Source organism: Varroa destructor, unplaced genomic scaffold (assembly GCF_002443255.2).
Source record: "Varroa destructor unplaced genomic scaffold, Vdes_3.0 BEIS01000003.1, whole genome shotgun sequence".
Classification (NCBI taxonomy): domain Eukaryota; kingdom Metazoa; phylum Arthropoda; class Arachnida; order Mesostigmata; family Varroidae; genus Varroa; species Varroa destructor.
This window is the reverse complement of record NW_019211456.1, coordinates 23,561,424-23,572,076: the sequence shown is the minus strand read 5'-3', so window position 1 is coordinate 23,572,076 and position 10,653 is coordinate 23,561,424. Positions and strand designations below refer to the sequence as shown.

Here is a 10,653-nt window from a genome sequence, read left to right as displayed (position 1 = left end):
TATTTTTGACATAACCATCGACCTATGAAGGTACAATGACTTTTAATGTAATGTTAATGGGTATCGAACAATTTTGTCCTTAAATCGTTGTAAGGGTTCTCTGCGCAAGATAGACTGGCAGGCGACACTAGTCGTCGCCTGTACTCTTGGGCCACCCACGATATTTAGAAAAAAACAAGACGTTTATGAATGACATATACTTTGTTAGACTAGATCATAGATTTTCCACTCGGATTTTCAGCAAGAATCTTTAGTTCTAACAACAGCAACCTCAAGGATTTTCTTAAATCAAATTTTTTTTTTAAATCAGCCTCAGTTCACTAGCTTGAGTATGTATTTCTTTCCTTTCTTGCAATGAACTAACTGAATATTAGTAAAATGAATATAGTTCTAATGAGCCTTGTATTTATTAGAGTTCGAACAAGCGCCGTTAAAATGTTCATCTCAACTTAGCTTAACGAAGTGTTATCAATCGTCGCTTCGTTGAGTCATCGTCTTACTGAATTATGTTTGTTGAAAATATATCTGGTAACATTTACATTTCACCCTTGTCCTTTATAACACCCAACAGAAATTTGTTTAACGTCTCAATGTAGAAAATTCAACATAGAGGGTTACTACAGCTTTCATCTCTCCTAACGTAAACATACCTCTTGCCTACGCCTGCTGGTTCAAGCCTTAACCTAACTAAACACCATTGGTATTGAGGTAGTAATCCAGTCATATTTCACCCTTCAGTGCCCTCAACCTAAAAGCCGTCGTATCAAACATGTTGTGAGATACGGATCGTGAATTCTATAGGTCTTGATTTTCTATTGCATCGACTACTATATGACAAGCATCTAACAGAGAAACACATAGTTTGGAATTATTCGTTCTATCCGCACACGGAACCAAGCGAAGCTCACTGTCTAGTTTACCAGAAGTAGGTCAAAGTCGCCGGAATAGTTAAGTTTTTACCTATAATAAGGCTGTTACAAGCGAATCCTGCTAATATTAACAGTTCCACTAGCTGGGGTAGAATGACGATTTTTTTTAATATGTATTAAAGGTAGTTTTGTTTTTCGTCTCCTCGTAGGGCTTTTAGACAGCTGTCTATCTATTATGCTTGCCCATGTTCACAGGTTTACTACCTATGGCTCTCCAAGTGAATCGATAGTAGAGTATACTTGCCCACTGGGTGCTCTTTTTAGGACATGCAGAGCCGCAGAATCACACGGACTACCATCAACAGAATAGTCGGGTTAGTGCATTACTTGGTATATTCAGGAAGTACTTGAGACATGGCGATAAGATCTGGCGTTGTTATTGAATAACAGGACTCGTCGCCGTGTCGCTAGTCAATAAGTCTCCTGCATACTCGAGGTCTTGGGCAGTATTCACTGCCTCACGTTCGGCGGGTATTTCTCAAGTACTACCATCGCCTTATGTCTGAGCCTATTCAACACCGGTATCAAAGTCGATTTTTCTCCGGGTCGACGTCACTCTTTTGTTTGCGGGCTGATAGGTGAGGATTAAATTGTGCCTTGTCGACGGCGGCTATATGTCCTGGGCGGATTTTTCGTTAGCTGACGTTCCGCAAATCCCACGTGGAGTATATCAGCATATTCCTAATGGGATGAAAATCTATTGACAGGGAGTGCATCTTTTAGCCAGTTTTTATATTTTTAGTATCTTAGTAGTAATTCTGTAACTCGTTACACGTGAAATGCCAGTCTTGGCTCTTGGGCAGAGCCTTTAGACGCCAGGTTCTGTTTCCATGAAAGACTTCCTTGCCGGCGACAGTGCGTTTCTGTCTTTTGAGTCTCGACATTTGGTCACTTCCTCGCTGGTCTTCACCACTCCGATCTCCGTCCTTGAAACGGTTACACCATCCACATATTGTACTTTTGTTTAAAGCATCTTTTCTTAATGTCTTAGTTCCTCTATCTGAAGTAGTTTCAATCTTCTGTGAATTTCGGTAGCATTACGACCTCCGAGGAACAAAAACTTAACCACTGAGCGTTGATTCTCGAGACAACAAGGTGTTTTTACTTCTGAACCAATTTCTGCTGGCATCAACCCAATCGGTTTTCGCTAACAAATTTGTAGAAACTTCGACCGAAGTATCTATTAGTAAAATTTGCTCTGTTAGTGGAGCGCTGCTCAAAAATGATTCAATTCCAAAATCCGCCGAAGATGTCTGAAACAGTCGAATAGTATAGTTTCAAACATTTGAAGTGGTTTGGGTTCGACGCTGGACGTCGACATACTTGAAGCTGGGTATGTGAAATAACCTGCAAAAGCAACACCGGACAAGAAATTTGAAATGCTTAGTTTAAAGTTACAGCTCTTTTTTCAAACACAGGTAGGTTCTCTAGATAATAGATCTTAAGGACATATAGATATTTGTTCCGCCATTCGGAGGATTTGCCAACGGCAGATACTACACAGTTCCTGTGTAAACGAAGTTAGTTATTATAATATGGATATTTCACATAACTAACTGTTCAAGCATGCCCGCTTACTCATACCTATGTGTTATACGGCTGAGATCGCGCTGGGGCGGTTTCCATTATTTGAAATTAGTACTACTACAATGGTGCCAAAATATATAGAAAAATCCCAGCTGAAAGCATATCGTATACAAATAAACGGTGGTCATTTTAAGTTTTTCTAACAGTTACAAAACCATTTTCATAGGATCATTGACACATGGCCTTACGCAGGTAGATTAGCTGCTATTGACAAACATTATATTCAAGAAATGCTCATCTATCAGAATTAATTCTGATTCGAAAGCTGTTCTGTGAAAGTTGAAGTTTGAATTGTCGTCTAATGCTAGTCTAGGCTATTGCGTTCCGTCCTCGTCTGTGTATAGAGGCCATAAACATCTGGACGTTTCCCACTGGAAGTCTGCCCACTCAACAAAGAGTGCTACATCGAAGGACAACAAGGAGATCAGAGATTGTCGCCGAGCCGGTTGGAACAGGAAGCTGTCACGGTCATTGCCAACAGATAGCCTCAGCCTAACGCTGAGTACCGATTGGACACTTATGAAATCCACGTGAAACGAACCGAGTCCTATACAGGTAAACAGCAACTGGTCCTGACTGCTGTAGGTGGCCGCGATACGTTTACAAAAAAAAGAAAGCACTTCATTATGCGATACGGTAGGACACGCAAAGTTCACTGAATGGGGTTCCTGTGAAAACGACTCGAGTGGTGTCAAAGAGATACGCGGACCAGCAGACGCTGCCTGCCGCTTTGACAAGAGTCGCAAGAAATTCGTTTCTTTTCTTAATCAGGAAACTGGCCACTGGCGATGGATGTAGTGTTGGTGTCTGGGTGGAACATGATATCAATCTCATAAGCCACACATTAACATCAACAGCAGCACTCTGGATTGAGGTCCATCCCGTCTAAGCATGCATTTTTGCTCCGCATCGCCTGGACCGGGCTTATGTTTGTAGGTTAGGCCTGCTCGATCTGTTTTGATGTACGTAGATGTTTTGTGGGGAAGTTTATCGCTGCAGACGTGGAGTGTTTATACTCCCGTTCTCTATACATTATTATCATGCCATGAAAACCCAACGGGTCGTTAATTGATTGATGCAATGCGCTTCAGCGATCGAGTTAAATCCTCGAGAGCGCGATAGGGCTCGTCAATAAGACTCGCTGGAATTATCGTGAGTCGATATTCCTTTTAGTGTTAGAAATTGAACTATATTGACAAATATAGTTGGCGGGCCTTATTTGACTACGTATGATATGCTCAGTATTTTTTCCATATTTCGTTTTCGAAAATATACAGAGAAAAATTTGTTCGTTCTCTTAATATTCATTTGAAGTGCTTTACAGGAACTAGTCATACCGTCTTGAGTATAATTTTAACAAATCGCATCTAATACTTCATTTTTCAAAAACCTTCCAATTTGAAGAAAAAATCTGCGTAAAACTAAGACTCTGCTCTTTCATAATAACCTAAGAATTTTCTATCGGTAAAATTCGGAATGTAGTGATATATACTTTCAAGGATATTGGGTACCTGCAAGACTATTTTTTGATCACGTCTTCAGGTTCCAACAACTGTACTATTTGAATACGAGAGCTTCGGATCATTCGATTTTTATCTGGGTATCTTCATTAGTTGAATATACTCGATAGCTTCGATCGAGTATTTTTTTGTGATATCAACAGATAAGTTGACGACCTTTGCCTTTATTAGGTAAAATAAATAATAAAGCTTGCTCCAATATTTTATTAGCAAAATTGACCACTAAATAAAAAAAAGCACTTATTTTTTTTCACTTTCACACAGATTTTCTAGCTTCGCGATCATAAAGGAAAAAAAATTCTTCCCATTCAAAGCTTGACAATAAAACACGATAAATTGAAACTTGTTATTATTTAACTTGGTGACTATTTCTGTGTGGCAATTAGCTATTTCTAGTCAATCGACTGAAATTGGTATCCAAAGAAAAACTATAGTTCTTTACGTACACATAGCATTTCATTGCACTAGTGTTCTTCAACTTACATTGTAACAACTCTTTGCGTGTAATCAATCGGCTACCTAATAATAGAACATGTCGGTGTATACACACCGCGTTTCTAGATCAGCGCTAGGAAGGCAGCATTTTTCAATCGTTTGTCCAGACTAATTACTTTCAACCCAGACCATACGTAGCTCTTTTTTTTTTTATTATATTATGTATATTAATTAACAATTATACTATGTAGCTATCAGAAGCATGATGGTGAAGTAACAAATACACCTTAAAATTATCTGTATACACAATATCAACGAAATTCATTAATAAAAATTAGAGTTAACATATATCGTGACGTCAAGAAACCCATAACAAGTAACCAGAACCAATATACATTATGTCGGGCTACGCTCTAGCCAAAAAATTCGTCCTGCCCATAGGTAGCCCTGGATCTGCTCCCCTTTCGTCGGAGAGAGGCTATCAGATCAAACACGGCTAGAAAGCTAAGCACGAACTGTGCGTACAAGTGCCAATTTCCCTTTACTAAATATTACTTTTTTTAATAATTGTGTTTAGCACTATTTCCGCTTCTCGACATGGGACCATATACGCGTATACGCCAATGCTTCAAAGCTGAATCTTGTAGTAGTTAAAGACCACATCTTTTTTTAGGGTATAGTTGGATTATTGGGGTTTATTATTGATGTGAAACTAACCGACCCAGTTACTAGAACCGTATGAGTTTTTTTCACGTGATTCTGGGGAGTTGATAGTACTTTGTCTTCTTTTCATCGCACAGCTGTTCGATGCTCAAACGACGTTTACGAATTACGCAAGCACCATCTTTTTGGAGGGCAGTTTCCTGGATCCCTGGAGCAGCTTCAGCGTATTTGTTTTTAACAGAGGAACACATATAAGACTAGAAGTCTCCTCGTAACGAAACAAAACGTGTTGCCACAATTACGTTTATAATTGCGCAACATAAGTCGCCATCATATTAACTAGTCTAGTTAATGACAGTCGACTTTTTAATCAATTTTGTTAACTTAGACTACAAGTCTCTAAGTTAATGCATTTTTTTTCTAAAACTTCTTTTAAGCTTACTTGTCACGCTGGGAAAGCCACGGGGACCCAGAGCGATGTTGAAAAATAATATCCTTGCAATATTTCACAAAACATGAGCTAAATGTTTCAATAAGTGGATTTCGAAACGGCGTATCATTGTGCGGTCCAGTGGTGTGTAAATATGCTACGTATGGCTATAAGTGAAGTGTTCTACGAACAAATCGGATACGTACTTTGCGTTCACTTCCAATAACAAACCACCTTTCCCCCTGTTCAGAACGGGTTCAGCACAGCTCGTCTAGTGGCGTCCCAGTTGTGACGCATGCGTTTTGTAAATCGAAGCGTGGATGGCCCGTCGAGCTTGTCACCGTCATAGCATCTATTCCATAAACTGAACTTTTCAACCAGCAGCAGCTGCCGCCGCAGCGGCCATCGCAGCCAGACTACGGTTAGTCTCATCACCACAAGCATTGACGTCATGAGCGCGGCGACGTCCTCTCTGTTCCACGGAAATAGCTTGTCCTCTCACTTTTTTCATTCTTCATTACCGGAGCGGGAACTGGACCACATCAAACTATTTTTGTCTCCAACTAAAGCCAAGAGGGGCAAGGGGGAGGGTCACATCCATCATCCTCAACTCTTCTCTGGTGGCATCGTTCGGTCGGTGCTTAAGTTTCTATGCTTGTCTGCCAGCTTCCTGCTACTAGTTCCCTGCACCGTTTACGCCCTGTGTCGTCCCATCATCGACCCGGGAATGCCTTGTCGCCTGCTAGTAGTGTGACTGACACATCAAAAATAGAGAGTCGTCGTCGTCGTCGGAGCCTACTTGCTTTGCGCACAAAACGAGGATATGCTCAAGCCCCGGGGGCCTGTCTATGTGTAAACCGCGGGCATAGCTAGAGTAAAAGGGCCTCCAGGTAACAGCTTATTTGCCAGCATGATCTTATTCACAACGGCGTTCCGCACGTATTTGTATTCATACGAAGATAATATGCATAGTGTGGACGTTAGTGTTAGGACGTGCATAGAATGGTAAAAGGTGATTTGCCTGAATAAAATTATAAAAACAACGACCAAAATAGATATGGGTCAGTGAATCGGTGCTCAAAACCTTACAAGCGCGTCATCACTGTTATTATTTTCTAGGTTCCTACATACTGTACCTACCAGATCGATACGCATTGATTTTATTTATTGCTAGGTTTGTCAGTGTAGATTACTAGGTAAATCCGCAGTTCTTTGAATCAAAAACACTCCGCGTATCCATATTGCTGATGTACATGCTGATTAAGTAATGTAAATGAAAATGATTCTTCTATACAAAACAACGCACCAATTTACAGAAGAATAATTTAGTGTTTCTGAATTTAAATGGGCCACAATTTCGGCTCGAAGAGGCATGTGGACAATCTAATTGGCCTGAAAAAACTGGGTTAACATAAACTAACTTTCGCTCCCACGTTGATACTGTTAATTCACACTGATCAAGATATGCTACTGAAAATATGCTACCGAGATCCCTAGTTTTTAAAGCTGAATCCTTTACGCAAAAATGAAGTTGAATGAAAGTTGCTGAGGAAGCTGAATAAGGACACGAGTTCCGAATGCTCTCTGACATTCTACATGTGAGTATGCTGATAAAATCAATTACGAGTACATGCGCACATCAAATCTTCACATCAAAGTTCCACTTGCTTAGAATACGTAGATAGGGGATAGTCTTCACGGTTCGGTTTGCAAAGCCGGGACCCGACAGCGCACAAGCTCACGATATTATACAGAGATTACTAGTAGAGGAAGTAAAGGATTGTGCTTACGGATATGTCAAGAAATATCATGGAACTTGCGTTATTAATTGTGTATTACGGAGCTTTGCAGGTTAATTTACATAGGGCATTGATTTTTTAAACGTCACTTCATTGCTCTTGTTCTTCGTTCGATTTTGGCTACCTGTTTTCGGTAGCTCGTTACCTAGGAATCTGTGACCAGAAGAATAACTAAACATTCGAGTCACTCCCAGGAAACAACTAATAAATGTTATGATTCCTTTTTCTGCAATAAAGTCGGCGTTAGTAATGTTAGATAAGTACTCCGCGTCTACGTAGACGGGCTGAGTTTCTGTCAGAACAACCTGTCAAATTTACTTCCCTTTATATCGGAAATAACTCCGATCACATCACGTTCGACAGGTTTCGTTGGTAAGGGTAATTTTTTAGAAATACATCGTATGATGTCCATTTTTATATTTTAGAGTGACTTGTACGTCTGTTTTTATGTCGACGAACCACTCATGGTGAAATGCAATCGTGGTGCTAATAGCTTTCCTACTGGCGTACGCTGGAGTCGGTCACACCACATATAAGTTGTAATAGGCTCGCATTGTTCCGCCACCCCACCAAGTTAGTGTTAAGTTGTTCGCTGGAACTTCCTGACGCGGTGCAGTCACATAGCCTATCGAGGGTGCCTAACTTAGCTGGTAGCACGAAAGTAACTCACTGATTCTACAAGTGCGCTCCAAGTGTATACTACTACTGCGATGTGACCTACGACCTGAGCCGGCCCGGTCCTAATGAGAGTCATCTATTGGCTCCCTGTTTGTGCAAGGTTCATCTCTGTATCAGCTAATGGTGTTTGTGATGGTAAGAATTACTTGGCTAGTATTTAGCTCGGAACAAGACTCATTCCCGGGGCTGTATTTTGCACGAGCTAAATAAGTTCGGCCCTATTCTACTTGTGACCTACCTTGTGAGTAACACGCGGACCGAAAAGGTGCACGGTGCAATGGCCTACGAGCTAGCTGTGTTAGTATCGCGGTAACAGTCATAAACGTGGCTGGATATGGGAAGCTTGTAGCTGCAATCACCGCTAATGTACTCGCCGGACAAAGACATACAATTTTAGCTTGTGAACAAAGCGCCGGCTTCTGTCTTCCATGTGACAGAACGTCGAAGGTTTCAGTTGGGGTTTTTGGCGGCTTCTATTTCGTCCAGCTTTTATGTTTATGGCAGTTTGATATGTAAGACAGAGTAGAAACAATACGCTAACAAAACCTGCAATGAGCGTAATATCTGAAGTCTAGAAAGGTGGAAATTGTTCTGGCCCGTAGTCGCTACGTGTTATGCGCGGTTTTTCGCCTCGCCATAGGGGTATTATTCCAGAAGAGAAATTCAGAGATGGGAATGAAGCTTGCTTGCTTTGCTTAAGGACTTGCATGTAGCGTCGCGGACCAAGCTAACGGACCAGCAATTAGCAACTTACCCAAACCGCTCTGGAATATTGTCGCCTATTCACACAACTATCTGTTCCTATTAGAATATCCGATTGACGATTGACGCTAGATATTAACGCACTCGGTCCCATATAAACATGTTATCCTCATCGCTTCAGTGTTGTGGCTCAAAATGAACTAAATCCTAAAGAAGCCGCACTTGTGTTGAGCTGTCAAAAAGATGTTTGGTCGTTGCCGATTGTCAGCCTTCATTTGAAAATAACGCATAAAAAAGAACCCTATTCCACTGCGCTGGAGGTGAAGGACTCATTCTAGTTGGGGTCTAGTTCAAAAGTGTAACATTTTTACGCGTATCATTTGTAGCCGCTGGTATTTTTTAACTTTTACTAGCGTTCTCTTAGCATAATAATGGGAGCGAATCAGTACGGTGACCACAGCTATTATCGTTTTGTCTCGATTAATTAATATTATTACTGTGTTACCTAATTACTTTTTCTAGCTGTTCATTAGATTCTGCAACAGTGGCAAATGCCGTCAGCAAAGGTCAACGAAACGGAGCCAGCTGCTAACGAACAAAGCCCTATTGCATCGTTTAGCCTTCTGCTATACTATGAGCCGACGCAGGTGGATAGATCATCGGGGACACATACGGCAATAGCGAGCTTTAAGTGCAGTGAGCCTGGTTTGTACTAGTCGGCGCTCCCTTCGGCGGAATGCACCACGTAAAGGACAAGCAGAAACTATCTAAAATTACACCGAATCACTCGACTTGCTCGCATCGACTAAAATAGAAAAGGAGGAACCTGACACACGAACAACTACGCCAATTAGAAATCTCCCTGCGCGCTCTCGATGAGACGAAGGCGACCGTTCTCGGTTACTGGCTAAATAAATCTTATAGAAATCTGTCATTATTAGCTTGCTAGAATCTCTATCGTAGTTCACTTACCAGTGACAACAACGTAGATTTATACCACTGCAGTGTATTCGATTTTCAGTTGCTGTTCATTAAGTTCGGCCTGCGCTGGCCTCGTCGCTAGCTGGCAATAGCACGTAGTATGCTTGATTTAATGAGAGGTGTCCGCGGTGTGTCGTGACTCAGATTGAACGTGTGGAACTGTATAGGGGTAGACGTACATAGTAATAGCGTGATCTTGGCGCTTGTCCAGCTGTTGGCAGCAGCTGCCAGGGCACTAGTCAACATACGTCGCGGAAGTCTCGACCATCTGCCCCCGAGTGCTAGGCTGATGCAACGGAATGCCGCTGGAGTATGCTAGAGGAAACATACTTGATTTTGCTCTTTCGTGTTTTACGAATACAAGGATAGATAACAATTTAATTGGTCCCATAGTAGGGCCAAATGCTGAAAAAATTTTATATAAAGAATTGTCAGTTTTACGAGTGCAAACTTCACCCACTTTGCTATGCAGACGTTGGCTGCGAACAAAACGTACTTCAAGCGTAGCTTCTTCAACCACAACGTATTTCCTATCTATTGCGCGATGCGGTCGCTATACCCAGTGGAAGCGAACGCCAATGGTCAGACATATATAATTCGAGTTTAAATCAATCCCCATACTGATTGTAGCCAACCTAAACGGTTTGATAGTTTAGGCTCTTGGATGCGGCTGATGAATGTCGCCATGTCCAGAGGACCAGAGCTTTTTGAATGGGCAATACTGGTCACATGATTTAGAGCGGAGCGCTAGGATTGCCACACACAGATTTTCATTAATCCTATGCAAATCCTTCTTGGCTAGTGATAAAACGGCATAAGTATTGACGGATGCCTATGGAACTACGCCATTGTGTGAGATAGAAAGGCTCCACAAAACAACAGTACGTAAAATATCTAGCCAGACTTAGCTTTACCGACAACGCTAACAC

The 10,653-nt window shown here is 41.4% G+C and overlaps 1 long non-coding RNA gene across 1 annotated transcript; it reads right to left on the bottom strand.

Annotated features, from left to right (window-relative positions):
- Window positions 1–383: 383 nt before the first annotated feature.
- LOC147756697 (uncharacterized) lies at window positions 384–10,642 on the bottom strand. Its single transcript, XR_015323598.1, has 3 exons — window positions 9,716–10,642; window positions 5,771–6,585; window positions 384–2,276 (listed from the first exon to the last, which is right to left on the bottom strand). It is a non-coding gene; the product is annotated as an uncharacterized LOC147756697 (long non-coding RNA).
- Between the last annotated feature and the right edge of the window lie 11 nt (window positions 10,643–10,653).